Source organism: Anser cygnoides, chromosome 20 (assembly GCF_040182565.1).
Source record: "Anser cygnoides isolate HZ-2024a breed goose chromosome 20, Taihu_goose_T2T_genome, whole genome shotgun sequence".
In the NCBI taxonomy this organism is placed as follows: Eukaryota; Metazoa; Chordata; class Aves; order Anseriformes; family Anatidae; genus Anser; species Anser cygnoides.
In genome coordinates this window covers 6,077,755-6,092,567 of record NC_089892.1, presented here as the reverse complement: position 1 = coordinate 6,092,567, position 14,813 = coordinate 6,077,755, and the positions used below count along the sequence as shown (strand labels likewise).

At 56.2% G+C, this 14,813-nt stretch overlaps 1 long non-coding RNA gene across 2 annotated transcripts in view; it reads left to right on the top strand.

The window, feature by feature from the left end:
* Positions 1 to 14,813, top strand: part of LOC106047298 (uncharacterized) — an 86,973-nt gene that overhangs the window by 25,147 nt on the left and 47,013 nt on the right. For both annotated transcript variants that reach the window (XR_007160187.2, XR_007160184.2), the window contains exons 2-3: positions 776 to 836; positions 1,126 to 4,211. This is a non-coding gene — a long non-coding RNA (uncharacterized lncRNA). The remainder of the gene's footprint in view (positions 1 to 775; positions 837 to 1,125; positions 4,212 to 14,813) is intronic.

Below are 14,813 nucleotides of genomic sequence, written 5' to 3'. Positions count from 1 at the left end.
TCTGTTGTGGGTTTTCCTGCGTCCCAAAGGACACGGGAGGAGCCGCGTCAGGTTGCATCACGTCTGTGACAGCGCTGTGTACGGAGCCAGCGTGAAAAGTCATATGTTCGTGTACCAAAAGTCTTCAGCCCCCCTTTCTTTCTTTTTTTTTTTTTAAATGCATTTAACTGGGATTTCCTTCATGTTGTGGGAAGGCTGAAGGAAGCAAAGATGGAAATGAGCCTCCGCCTGGTTGAGCCTGGGCTCCTCTCTCTGCCCAGGGTGCGGGAGCTGCTGATGCCAGGATGCGTCGGTGGCGAAGCTGCAGAGCTGAAGGGCTTGCGGAGGGCTTGCAGAGGTCCTGCAGAGCGGGGCGATGCTGAGGAAGCTGCGAGCTGGGGCAGTTGGTGCAGCCGTGTTTCTGCAGGCACGATGCTGTAGAAGTGTCTGAGGGGGGGTTGCACACACTGATGCTCTGCATTGCTTGCTCGTCTGGGCTCCTGCATCCTTTGGGTGGGACCAGCCTTTGAAGGGAGGTGGTGAAACAGAGCAAAAGGTCCTTTACCCCAGGTCCTGCCTGTGCTGGACCAGCGACGGATGCTGCAGCCCCAGCAGCCATCTCGCTCCCCCCAGCGCCTCCCAGGCTGCTGCCGTCACCGGAGCCGTCGGCGGGAGGCATGGGGTGTCTGTAGGCCCCCCGCTCTGAATCACCTGCTCAGCCCTTCAGTTGCCGGGACTTGCAGCTGCCTAAGCTGTGTTTACCCTTCCCCGCTCCTTTTTTCTCCCTTCTCCCCAGGCAGATTAAAGCCAGACAAGAAAGGGCAGAGACGCAGCTCCCCCTCGACAAGTCCCTGCAGGTGAGACGGAGCCGCTTGGCACGCACCGGAGCCACCTGGCCTCCCCGCTGCACCAAGCCTGGTGTGCAGCCGGGCAGGGGGAGCGGCCGGGCGCCTCGCCAGGGGCCGTGGGGTGGGAGCAGGGGCTGGGGATGCTGCGGGGAGAGGGACCGGCCTCGGCCAGGAGCCACCTTCCTGGGGCTGCAGGCATCGAGCCGGGATGCTCCAGGCTGCATCGGTGGCTTGTGGTGGCTTTGGAATTGGAGCATCAAGCCCACGGTTGTCATATTTCCCTTTTTCTCCCTTCTAGCTTGCAGGAGAGAGACCCCGGAGGGTTAGCAGGGCGAAGCCTTTTGCAGCAGAGCAAAGCTTTTTGCTCGACTGAAGCCAGGAGAGAAGTGCCAGGTCTGCTCTAGCCCAGCACATCAAATGGCTGAGCCGGACCATGCACGGTCCCTGTGGGTTGTGCGGCCTTACCAAGCACCAAACATCCAGGCTGGCCTCTCCGGAGCCACGTCCCACCTCACCAGCAGGATCACGCCCGCAGCACCATCCACGTGCTCTCCCCGGGTTTCAGCGCGCCTGCGTGGGTGGCAGCGGGAGCAGCCTCTCGGGGCTGGCTGCAGCTCTGCCTGCAGGAGAGCCGCTTGGAAGGCAGCCTGGGCTTTGGGAGGAACGAAACTTTTACTGGAAATAAGGCTTTCCCCTCCGATTTATTTGCCTTGTCGCGAAGGCATCGCGGTCGATTCTGCTGAAGGAAATGAAAGGCGGTTTCAGTCCGCGTTCTTAAAAATCTCTGGATTGGTTTTGAGTCCGGTCAAAGGACGAAAGTTCTTGGCTGGTTTTTATTTCAAACCTCTCCTGCCCCACTTGTCTGCCTGGAGAGCCAAACCCCAAAGCGCCTAGCTCCAAGGAGGGGAGCATTTTGCACGTGGGCCCCGTTTGTGTTCATTTCAAGGCTGGTTTTACTTGCCGTAGGCAAATGTCACTGGGCTTTTTCTGGTGTCGCTTCGCTGTTCCCCAGCAGCTTCCTGAAGAAGCAGTAGGAAGCTGAACATGTACATACATCTCTGCAGCGCTCGGGTATTTCCAAGTGATGCAACTCAGATTCCTTCCCTCGCCACCCCCCTTCCCCTGCGTTTCAAACCCCGTTTTGGCCTCAAAGTTCAGCTTGGGGCTTTTTTTTTTTGTTACTGTTTCGGAGCTCTGGAGGCAGAGCGGGAGGAGGTGGGCAGCCCGGAGCGAGGGCGGTGCAGGCGGGGTGGCTGGGGAGGGAGAAGCTGCCCTGTCGGGGAGCCCTTGTTGCAGCCTGTAGGGCCGTCTGTGGCCGACCGTGTAACCCTCCCATGGTCAGGACCCACCAGCAGGTGAGAAATAATATCGGATATTTGCATGCTAGCTGAAACCTCTGGATCAGACTGGGAGCGTGCTGTTTCATGTGCGAGACCTGCTACCCTTCTCTAGGGAGATCTCCTTGAGCATGTGTTCAAACAACAGGTTGTCCTCCTCTGCTGGATGCTCCGTGAAGCTTGGCCATCGCTTGATGGAAATTTGCAGCTTCCTACCTGGCCACGGCTTCAGGTTGCGTGTGTCAGGGTGACACTGCGATGCTGCTTCCCTCCGTCCAGATGCGGATGCTCTGCTGTAAGGTTTTGCTTGCTGAGGCTTTCCCCTTGGATATTCTCCCCAAAACGTGTACTGTCAATGGGTTTGTGACAATAAACCAGCACGGGGTGGGGGACCATTTCCATTTTGCTCATCCTCAGCCTTCCCAGGAGGGCAGCACGGAGCCAAAGCCTGTTTGCTGCTTGCAGAAGGTGTAAGCAGGAGGGATCTGTCCAGTGGTTTGCTCTAGCGGGACACGAGACTGGGATGGCGAGCTCAGAGAGGGGGAGGAGAGATGTTTTCCTGTCCACAGAGACCTTACAAGAAAAAATTCTGCCCTCCTACTGTATAGGACAAACCCTTCTGCATTAACCTGCCGGAAATTTCCAGTGAGGTTTGGGTTTTCTGAGGCCTTCTCTGGAGTAACCGGTGACAGTGCCTCCAGCCCGCGTGTGGGCTGAGCGGAGCCAACTCTCACCCTCTTGACTCAAGGCAGGACTGATGTCTTGCTTACCCTGAAGGTGCCGGGCAGACCTGAGTTTCCTGGGGTCCTGCTGTTCCCCACGTTAGCTCCCGTTTTCACCTCGACGAAACCGTGCAGCCGGGACCACCCGTGTCCTCTAGTCCCTGCGCGCTGCAGCGCGTTGGGCAATACCCCGTGTTTTCTGAGCCCTCGTGGCCATGCTCTGCACCTCGCCCACGTGTGTGGAGCTCTGCAGAGCCCTGATCTCGCCGTTCCTCCTGCTGCCGTGTTCCCGAAGCCCTCGGGGAAGGATTTTGGCCGGGACCCGCAACCTGTGTATTTGTGGGGACCGGGATTCCCGGCACCGAGGTGGGGACGCGCGACAAGCCGGGCGTTTTTGCCTCTCCTTTTTGCGGCAGCGTGGCTAAAGGCGGAGGCAGATTGGACGGCACGCTCGTTTCACTACACGGGGAACGTCTGATCCCAGGCACGCTGATTTCACAGCATTTAGCCGCACGTTTCCTGGGCAGGAGTTCTGCAAGTGCGGGTTTGGTGCTGCTTTGTGTTCCCTTATCAGATGGAGAGCGAGAAAACATCTGACACCAACACCGGGGCAGAGTGGGAGGAGCGGGAGAGTTTAAGTCCTTGGTCGAGTTGGTGGGAGCCGTTTCCCTCGCTGATTATGAATTCACTGTTGTAGCTTGGCTGGGTTTTGGTTGCAGGGAGCACAGTCGGGATCCCACTGCCTCCAGCAGAACCAAAGCTGGCCCAAAGGGGACCAAAGGGGCCCTGGGTGCAGGAGAGACCCCACTGGAGAGGATCCAGCCTCATTCAGCCTCCTCTCCCGACGGGCCCATCCTCGTACCCGGTAATGGGTCAAACCTGGGAGCCGTGACTCAGCCTGAACTTTCAGTGGCTTTTGCACCTGGTGATTTAAATATCTGTCTGCAGGGGAGGTGAGCACCAAACGGCATCCCTGGGTACCTCCTCGAGAGGTTACCTTCCCCTTTCTCCCCTCCAGCTGTTTGCTCTCTCCCTCCTGCCGCTGCCTCCCACCTCCACCCCGGCTCAGAAGAATGGGGCACAAATGCTCCCACCTGAGCCGCTTCGGTGCGAGGGCTGGCAGCAGCCTCCTTTCAGCTCCTTGGGGAAAGGGGCTTTAGGGAAAGCTGCCAGGCTTTGCCCAGGAGCCATGGAGGAGAGCACGAGAGATGTTCCACCAGCAGCAGGAGCCTTGGGCGCAAGCGAGCAGCCGAAGGAGCCGCCGGGGGTGGCGGCGGTGCCGATAACATCTGGACCCACCCGAGGAGAGCGCATCTCCCGATGCTGTAAGTGCAGGGTTGGGACCTTTCGGTGCCGAGACGCCTCTGCTGAGTTCAGCAAGAGTTCAGGGCGCTGAGCCGCTCGCAGGAGTCGGGTCTGGTCGGAGGTGTGCCCGAGGCAGCGTGCCGGGGCTGCTGCCTGCTGGGCTGGGCGAGTCCCTTTCGGGTGGCTCCTGCCAAGGTTGCAGAGGCAGCGGGTGCAGAGCCTGTTCCAGTGCGAGAGGGAGTCTGCTGGAGCCAGCTGCTGAGCTGCAAAGCTCTTCCTGGGATGAGGGGACGGCTGAAAAGCCCCCCAATGGCCTTTAAAGAAGCGTAGCTGTAAAAGCCAGAGAGTCCCAGGGGAGCTGGAGCTTGTCCCCCCCTCCCTTTGCCGGCTGGCGGGGGGGCTGCGAGCGAAGCACCCCCGTGGCTCCGTGCCGTGGTGACAGCGCTGTCACCCTGCCGCGGCCAGGGAGGCACTGATGCTCTGCGAGCATGCTCTTCCCTCCCTTTCATCTCTCTTTCCTCCTCCCGTGGCCCCCCCCCCGCAGCCCCCCCCCAGCCTCGGTCCAGCTTTAAAACCTCCGGGCGAATCCTGCAAAATGGGGAGATTTCGCCCAGCTGCTCCCCTGCCCTCTCTGCTCTCTCACTCCCTTCGCTGTCTCTGGCCTGCTGGGTTTTGTGTTTCAGTTGTTATAAATAAAGCTCCAGGCACTGATTTGGGTATACAATGACACCTTGTGTTATTAGACAGCACAGGACAGACTTTGCAAGGGGAGCCCGCTCTCCCGCCCTCGCTCTGCTCCGCCAGAGCCCCGCGTGCGGCTGCGGGGTGGTGGCCGCAGGTGCTCCTGCCTCCCCGCCTCGCCTGCAGCCACGGCCCCCGGGGAAAAAAAAGGATCCCGGCCCCTGCTTGGGCTCGGCTGGCTTTAAAAATAGGTGGGTGGTGGGGGAAGTTTTATGCTTTTTTTTTTTTAAAAAAAAAAGGGAGCGTGGCTGAGGACGATGGGGAAGGGGAGGGATCCGGGCTGCTGCAGTTTCTGCGCCCCCCCCCCCCAAAAAGAGGGTGGGACGTGTTTGCAGGGGTGAAACTGGGGATGCTGTTTGTTCCCTGTCACCTCAGCCCTGCTGGGGGGTGACCTGGGGGTTTCAACCTGTAGCTGTGCCTCCCGGCTCCTTTCCTGCCCATCCGTGGTGTGCCTGGCAGAGGTGGGGTCTGAGCATCCTTCCTCCCCCTGCGCCACGGCCCCAGGGGTTTGTGCCACCTCATGCCAGCCATGCTCCTGTCTCTTAGCCCCCCTGGGGGGACCAGTACTGGTTGGACTGGGGGAAATCAAGAGTGATGTTGAGCCCCCCATGCCCATTTTTGGTTTCTCGGCATTTTTTCTCTTTCTTTGGTATCAGTGGTTCTACCCCAGCTTTACATCGAAAAGGCAAGTGCTGTGAATGTCTTCTTGGGGCATCTAGCACAGATATCCCACAGCTCCAAAAGGCCCTCCCTAAGCTGGTCTCACGTGCCTTCGCACCCCAGTCTGAGGTTCCCAAGGGAGCTGCAAAGCTGAGAACTTGGGTGGGAGCCTCCAGCAGCTCTTTCCAGCGATCGCCTGAGTCTCACTTGTCAGCTTCTGTGTGCAGGGAGCTGCAGCAGGTCTCCGGGTGCCCAGGTTGGGGAATCTTGGAGGCACCGATTTAAAGGACGATAAATAAAAGTCCAGCCCGCAGTTAGGAGGCTGGCCTCTTTCATCAGGGCTGACTTGACTTATCCAGTTTATTTTAGTCCTTCTAAAAGTCTTCCTAGGACTTTTGGAAGTGTTTCGTGGTCACTATGCTGCGTGGGTCCGACTATTCCAATGTTACTGACATTTAGCGCATCGCTTGAACCATGGTTGGGAAGTCAACAAAGACATGGAAGGTGGAAAAATCTTTCTTGGAACCTGCTTTTGTGTTGGGTTTTGGGTTGTTTTTGTCTCTCTCTCTCGTGCCAGTGCTGGTGCAGGCTGCCGAAGCCGGTACCCCAGGACCTCCTTCTGGCAGAGGAGAAGCGCTTCACACTTGGCGGCGGTTGCCATGACCGTACAACCAGGCTCGGGCTGCTCTTTGCAAATTGCCCATACAAATTCCTCGTGAGCAAAAATTTGCAGTGGCGTTGCTGCCAGGATAACTGCTGTTCTCCCCTCTTTCCCTTCCTCCCCATCTCCTGGAAAAGAAAGCCAGATCATTTATAGCACGTGGGGTTTGGGTTTTGCAGCCTTGCCTTGTCTGCTTCGCTACAAACCCAGTCTTAAGGAGGAGGTACTAAATACCCTCTTTTTGTGGTTTGTGATGCCTGTGTTGCTTTATAAGGTAAATAACCAAACTATCCGATAAAACTCCAACGTTCTGCACATTAATAAAGTAATGGAGATATTTAACGTATGCAGTAAAACTGCTATTCCAGAGCCCTAGGCCCGCTTTAGCTGCCATAACAGGAGCGAATAAGATCTTTTCCTGCTTTTATTTATACACATATAATATCAAATATTACTGAGTTTTTGCTTGTTAATGTTAGCCAAAGGGGTTAAGAGATATAAAAAGGGATTTTGCAAACATATCAGGGGAGAAAGAGCAGAAGGAGACCCATTAATAAATGAGGGAGCTGAATTCAAGCAACGATACTGAAGCGACGAAGTTTCTGAGCTGCTTTTAAAATCAGTCTCTGGTAAAATCAGTGGAGACAATTAGGAGACCTTGTCAGATACAATCAGGGGCTCCAAAATAGAAAAGCAGCCCACGAGGCAACAGGCAGGCCGAGAGGAACGGTGGAACGAAGCCAGGGCTGGGGAAGTCAGGGGGGGAAATTCCCGTGGGCTCCCTGGACGCGGCGCTGGGAGGCTGTGGTGGCAGGTGGGGATGTCCCTGCTGCGGGGCTGCCACGGGCACCTTGCTGGGGTTGTGGCAGCGAGAGGAAAGCACGGGGCAAGGGGAGATGGAGGGAGAAAAATGGGTTGGTCTGGGCGATTTCCATATGTCCTGTCGGTGCGAGTCTCTTATGAAGGTGCAGAGCAGGCACAGAGGAGACGTGGTGCTCAAATGGCTCCTGGCAGTGCACCTGAAGTTAAATGTTTGCTTCCACGGTGCCTGAAACAGTGCTCCAGGGCTGCTGGAAGAGCACATCATGGCAAACACGAGGGTTTTTTTTGTGGGTCTCGGCAGCCCAAGGGAACTCCATGGATGTAACACCCCACAGCAAGTTTTTCCCAGTGCCTCCGGCCATCTCACTGCGATTTCGATGCGAAAACGTTGCAGGGAGGTGCTGGAGGTGACAGGTGCAGGTGAGCAGGAGGAGGCTGAGGGACAGGGAGCACCTCGTGGGTGTCCAGCACGCCATCCTCCAGCGTGGGGCTTTGCTCAGTGTAGTCCATATCACTGTTTCCAGCCCTCTCCCAAATGCTGGTGGATGTGTTCATTAGAGGCAGATATGCAGATAGAAGCTGAAAATACCAAGGAGGAAAGGCAGAGAGAGAAAACCTGGGCAGGTTAGCTGTAAGAGGGCAGAAATAGCTATGCGACTTGGAAAATGGCAAGTGAGTATAAAGGCAAGAGAGATCCAGAAGGAAAGCTTCTTGGAGAAGAGCTGAGGAGCCAGAGGACTTGGGATGAATGGCAGCACGTGGCTGGAGAGCACAGCGTAAGCACTGGTCAAAACGGTGTTGGTGGGGATCTAGATCTGAAGCCAGCTATGGTCACAGAGAAGCTCAAACCCTCTGTTGTGCATGTCTTGTGTAAAAGCAAGGTCTGCCTTTTGATATTTTTGGGGCAACAGATGCTGAGGCCACGTGTCAGACAGCCCTGGAGACACTACCCTCCTTCTTCCTCTCCTGCTTGCGCTCACAGCGCTGTTTCCCAGTGCCCAAGCCTGGGCGCTGCAATGACATTCAGGTGGAAACCCACTGGGAAGGGATTTGGAGAAAGGCACTGGGATGATACAGAGCCTGAGGGGTGAGTGTGGGAGGAGAGGTTCAAAGAATTTAGGTCCCGGATTCTGCTGGCTGTTTTGCAGGGGCTGTCCAGGACGTGGTGAACAACCAAAGCTCGCCTTGGTTAGGTAGCGAGTGGCAGAGGCTGTCCCTGTTCTCTGTAAAATAAGGGTACAAATGCAAGGGAAGAGGCTTGGGGGTGCCCAGCCTTTAAAATTTCAAGCTAAGGTGGGAGCGACGTGATTGAATTGCACAAAGGAGGATGGAGGCTGAATAGCGGTTAAAAAAACAAATGAGCCAGCAGCAAGAAAGCGACTCGCAAACGAAACGCTGGCAGTGCCAGGTTTGAATTGTTTAAAACACGATTATGCAAAGCTCTCAGATTTAAAGATGTTTTGCGGGAGCGTGGTGAAGGGGTAGCTTTGCACCAGCCTTTTCTCGTTGCTCGCCCTGAATTCCTTTGGCTGAACTTGTTGGCATTGGAGGAATCGGTTCACGCAGAGCTCGGCCACGGTGTGGGGTTCGGAGCGGGGTTGCGGGTGGCAGAGCTCCCCGGGAGTTCCCTAACACCCCCCCCCCCCCCAACATGAAGCTTATTCATTTATCTATTTCTCCGCAGAAGGATGGGGATTTGGGATCTGAGCTCGATTCCGAGCTTGTGGGCTGTTAAGTAAATAGCTGAATTTCTGTTCCTCGGCTCTTCTGCCATGGGGACGGGTGCGTTCTGCTCCCTGCGCTCCGCTCTGCCTTCCTGCGGTCTTGTGCAGCTGCGGGGTGGCTCCTGCTCCCCGATGGTGGGTCAGACTGGCCTTTAGGTTGTGGGTATGGGAGGGGAAAACTGGGGCCGTGGAGCTCTGTAAAGGCATTGTTCCCAGCAGCTGCCGAAAGCCACCTGTTGGAAATGTTTGAAGGCCACCGGACAGGCATCTTCCAGCGTCGCGTGCTTTATTTGTACAGGATCTCAGAGGAGACTGCCCTGGAAATGTAATACCGTGCGGGGATAACTCCTGGATTTTTGTGCCGTTGTGACCAGGAGGATCCTTGCAGGCGTAACGAGATAAGCAATCCTTTCCTTGCAGGAATGAGATGTAATTATGACCTCCCACGTGGTGGGGGCAACCGCCGGTGCAGGACTGAGCACCGGGGAGGTGTCGGTGGTGTCAGAGAGAGGCATCAGCCCCGGCTCTGTCAGCTCTTACCGGAGTCTGGTAGGGGTCAGACACCTCTCCCAGACCTTCCTTCTCTTTCACCCCAGCCCTGCTCCTTTTTTCCTTCCTCTTCAGCTGTTTATGTCATGCATTTTAATACACGCCTTCCCTGCATCCAGGTTTCCTCTCTGTGCCCTGCGCACTGCTCTCCCCTACTCCCCTAACGTCCCAGCGCTGTGCCCCGTGTGCCGGCATTGCCCATGGTGAGTTTGGCCTCTGTGCCGTGGTGCCGACAGCCAGCCCTTCCCTACCACGCTGCTTGTGAGGCTCGGTGTCTTTTTTTTCTCCATCGTGTGACTAAAGTTTGTGCGAGTCTGTTCTGGTTTAAATGTAAAATATGCATTTGGGAGAGAGAGGGAGGCGTGCAGACCTCACCCCTCAAAGCCCAACCCATCCCCACTCCAAGACTTTCCAGAAGGAAAGGCAAATAAGAAGAACCTGACCCCGTTTCTTCCAAGTCTCATGATTTACAGACAGCTTTTTGGGCTTCTCTCTGGCAGTGGGCGGCCAGATTGGGACAAACTGCTGAGGGATACACATTTCTAGTGGTTTGCGCTCCTCGCCTCTTCCCCGCAGCCACCAGGGCAACTCATGGAGGTGGGCAGCGTGTTGGCTTCAGCAGCACCGCACACATTTAATCTCACGTGTGCCCATTTTAGGGGCTGGAAGCGTCAACTGAGCCTTGCCTGCATGTGGCTGACCTGCCTCCGCTGCCCCCGCTCCCAGCATTGCCTCCTCTCTCTGGGTGGCCCTGCGTGGCAAACAGATCCTGGGCTTGCAGAGCCAGTAGCACGTGGCTGGATTTAGCCAGATTTGGCCCTTTTTCCCTCTGCTGGGACCTGGCTGGATGTGTGTGCGTGTGCTGGTGATGTCCCAAAGAGAAAGCGCCCAGCACCCCTGCATGGCGCAGGCACGCGCGCGTACCGAAGGGGCTGCAGCTCCTTATGTCTCGCTCGAGTTTCTGATTTAAAAGCTCTCCTCTGCCAGAGGAGACAAATTCCCTCGGTGGCCCAAAAGGAGCCGACCACCACCCGCTTTCACCCTGCGTGGGGACCCGTGGAGGTGTCCCACCGGGTGCCCCCCACTGCCCCGCGCCGCTGCCGGCTCCAGCCCGGCGGAGGCAGGAGCTCGCTGGTGAGCCGGGGAAAAAAGAGGCTGCAGCAAAGATGGAACAAACAGAATTTTTTTTTGCATCTAGAGGGGGAAGCACAGAGCTAAAAATAAAACGGGAAGATCAGTATCTGTCAGGCTGACGGCGGATTGGCTCTTTGGAAATGCATGTAATTACCAGGCTGTAGGTAGACATTTGCATGGAGCGAATAGCAAGCTACTGAGACAAGGTTACGCTTTAACCTTTAAGTCCTGAATCTGCTGGAAAACTAAGACAGAACTGCAGGAAATTAACTTAAATTAATAGAGTGGCTGTGGCTGTGCTACATGTTCCCTCGATGCATGTCACTTGGCGGCACCGAGCGCCTTGCTGCCCCTGTGCCCTGGCGCAGGGAGATGCTTTGGAAGCAAGTTTGTCATGCGTGGATCTCCTCCCTCGTTTGGGGATTCAGCCTGAGTGGGGAGAGGAGCTGTAGTTTCTTGTGGTCTGTGTGCCTCCTCCCGCAGCGTCCTTTGAGTTGGCAGTCTGCAAAGGGGCTGGGGGAAATTGGGCAAAGGGTGCGGGGCTGGGTGCGGGTGCAATCCGGCTGTGCCGATCCACGGCTCCCAGGTGGGAGAGCCAGGGAGGGGACGTGGTCAGGGGGATGGAGCTTTTGTCTGAGCTCTGTGTGCAGGACTCTGCAGGCAGTAATCCGTACTGAAATTGCACTGATCGGAGCAGAGATGGTCCCTTTGTGCGCGTGTTTGTGGGTGTGCAGAGCCTAAGACTGTGGGCGTGGAACTGGTCCGGTGAAAAACCCAGAGAGAAACGCAAAACGTGCCTGCACGTTCCCACTCTGGGCTCCCATCGGGGCTGTTCGTGCTCCCAGCCTTCCTCCCACCTCCTTACCCCCAGGACACCTTGCTCTTGCTGCTGCCCGTCGTCCCCAAGTTGGGCAGCCTGGGGATGGGGTGCGAGGAGGGGGAGATGCCGGGTGCTGGCCCCACCACTAGAGATGCTGCTGCCGTGGGACACGGGTATGAGCAGCTGGGTCTTGCTGAGGACAGGCTGGAGAAGCCAGTGGTGACACCCTGCCTTCTGCTGTCAGTGTGCAGCCTTGGTCTAGGAGGGGAGGGTTGGAGCATCCAGGTCTCGCTTGTCCCTGTGCTAGCTGTGAAGACAAGACAATAACCATCTCCAGAAATGCTGCCTTCTTCTCTTCTGCTGCCTTGTAGCCGAAGCTGAGCAGAGGCATTGTGGTGGTGGGACCAGCTGGTGCAGGACACGACCACCCAGCTCCCCAAAGGGCCAGGCCACCGGGAGCTCAAGCTGCTCCACTGGCTCCCCATCAGCTTCCGAAGCCAACGGAAGGCTCTGGCCCTAATCTTCAAAGCGACTGATGGAGGAAGTGCCAACAGCAGCAAAGGCAGGATTTGGTTCTGTGAGCAGCACGAGCTGCTCCTCTGAGACAACCCAGAGCAGGGCGTGAAACCTAGGGGAGCAATCTCAGCTGGCCAGGATGTGGCAAAGGAGGGCAGCAGGCAGGGCTCCAGGGTTCTGGGGTTTTAGGGTTGGTTCCTTACCCCTTGGAGCAAGGTTCAGATGCCTGAACACCACGGGATCGCCAGCCCTGGTGCTCTGAGGAAGCAGAGGGACGCGGGGGCTTTGTCTGCCTCCAGTGACCTGTCTGTGAAAGGTGGGTGAGTGCTGCCTCGCTTCTCGGGCTGGTTAGAGAGCAAGCACATGGGAGATGGTGAGACCTGTGAATTTAATGACAGCCTGAGATGTACTTCAGGCGTGAGAGGGAGCAATCTTCTGGGTGAGGCTGGGCGAATCTACCCGGTGATTGCCATTAGGGAACAACCCATCTTCTTCTGGCGGACGAGGGGACCTTCTTCCCTCCACCAGGCATCAAACCCAGCGGGTGCCTGACCCCTGATGCAGTAACCTCTGACGTGGAAGATGTTTCCACGCTCCAGCAGTGACCTGGGATAAATCCCAAAGCCTTTCTGCCTGGCTGCTGCTTGGTGGAGGATCAAATCGAGGTGATGAAGGTGTGAGGCTTGGCTCTCTGCGCACCGCCTCCCTTTCATGCCTCTCTCTGCTGAAAAGAAGAGTTAAAATAGTTCTGCTTTATGGCTTCTTTCCGATGAGAGTGTTGTGTGACAGGGACGTGAGGTTCAGATCTTCCCTCGTGCTTTGTTCTTAGCCCCAGCTGCCTGCCTGCACCTCTGTCGGAGGAGAGGGGACTGCGGCAGCTCCGCGCGTCGACGTCTTGGAGTTGTGCTGGAGTCAGATCTTGGAAAACTTTCCCTGCCCAAAGAGCACCCCACGCACCGAGCTCTTTGGAAATCTTGCTTTGATGGTTTCTTCCCCACCTTTTTGGAAATCCCCCTCTCAGCTCCCTGCCTGTTTGAACTCCTCGGTTTTTTTTTTTTCCAGCTCTTCAGCCAGTGGTGTTTTTAACTCAGGGTGCAGCCTAGGAAAAAAAAAAACAAAACTGGAACACCCTGTTGTAACTGCAGGCTTCTCCTGCATGCAACATAGAAAGACCTTGAAGAAAGCCAGTTGTGCCCCAAATTCAGCCTGTTGTTTTTCCGGCTCTGTCGGTTGGCCTGATAAAAGCGACGGCCTCTCCCTGCAAACTCTGTCTGCCTCGGATCCACGCTCATTTTTTGGACATTGGTTCCTCATCAGCAATCTGAAAGCAAGAGCCCATCCCTTGTTGCAGCAGCACGAGGCAGAATTTAAGGTGGTCAGGTGTTGAAGAAGAGGGAAGGCTGCAGGGGTTTTTGGAGAGAGAGAGGTGCCTGCGGGAAGAACGGCCCCAAGGTTTCCAATGTGCTTTTGTCGAGCACGCACATGGAGAGGGTTGTCACTGCCCCTTGTTCCCACAGGAATTGCTGTCGCTTTGGCACCTCCTTCTAGGGTTTCCACTTTTGTCACCTGCTTGTGAAATTTTGGGGTAATTGTCCCTGGGGCCCAGCCACAGGGGAGTGCCCCAGGTCTCGGGGACCCCGTGGGGCTGAGCTGATTTGGAGGCAGCTCGTGAAACGCTGCCGTTCATCACGTGCTGCTTCAAAGCACGTTCCAGTTGCCTTTCCAGTGCCACGCTGTCAACTTGGCGCGGGCAACACGTGCCAGATCTACCCGAACTAGCCATGAATTAGGCTTGGCGGGGCATAAAGGACTGGCCAGGTCTGCTTGGCAGGGAGGTGGCGAGGGAGCGCACGTGAGCAGCGTGCCGAGACCTTCCCTTGGAGATCTCCCACCTCCAGCAAAGTCCACTGAGAAGCCTCCTGAGCAAGGTGCCGGCCCTGCATCCCCTTGCTTGGATATCCGGGGTGGTTTTATTCCTTGTGGCTTTGGCACTCGCTTCCCATGACGGCTGGGCACCCGCAGCACGGTACGTGCCATCCCATGCCGTGTGGGACGCTCATTCCTGGGCCGTGCTCTCCCCGTGGCTGTGCTGCAGCCACCCTGGGCTGCTCTCAAGGCGTACCCATCCACATCACACCTGCAATCTCACTGCCACAACTTTAAATCCCCACCTCGACCAGCCTGGGAGAGCTGGGAGCACAACGTGAACCCAGCTGGCTTGGTCCAAGCGCCGAGCCCTGGGTCTGCTCTTGTGCTGGGCGTCCTTGCAACCTTGACGCAGTGACACGTTCTGTTTTGGTGGAAAGGAGCCGAAAGAATGAGGGGAAATGCTTACCTGCTCATTTTTAATGAAGATCCTGACTTGGGGACAGATCCTTTGTGCAGATACGAATGTATTTATGCTGGTGGCACCTTGCCACCGACACAGCCGCTTTACACGTTTTGTAACGTGACAGCAGCGCGTACGGGGCAGGACGGAGCACAACAGCCTGAGAGATCGGGGCTTGGCCTTTCCTGCCCCTGTTCTTCGTGGGGTTGCGCTGGCTGATACCAGCCTGGGAGAAGGTGCCTTGAGTTTTCTTTGATTTTTCTTTGATTTTTTTAGAGGAAGGCCGTGCTCTGGTGTTCAGTATTTGTTCCACACCCGCGGGACCGCTGCGCTAGGGGGTTCTGATGTGATGAACCCCTCATGAAGCCCCCGAGCTGCAGGGCAGCAGGGATGTTGGGAAGCAGATGAAAATCCCAGCTTTCATCTTTTGTCCCAAATAGTATCCGAAGGAATTTGTACTATTTTTACTGTTTGTTTTTGTTTCTCCCCTCCCCTTCTAACTATGCACCTTAGCATTTTCTGCGCGCCCTGTCACTGGGATATCTCCACTTGGACTTTGAAACAGATTACTCAGCTTCATGGTTGTTTAGAATAGTTTTAAGTTATTTTTACTATCCAGCCCCATTTTCTATCATCATGCTGCAATTACTGGAGTGCCGACTCTGC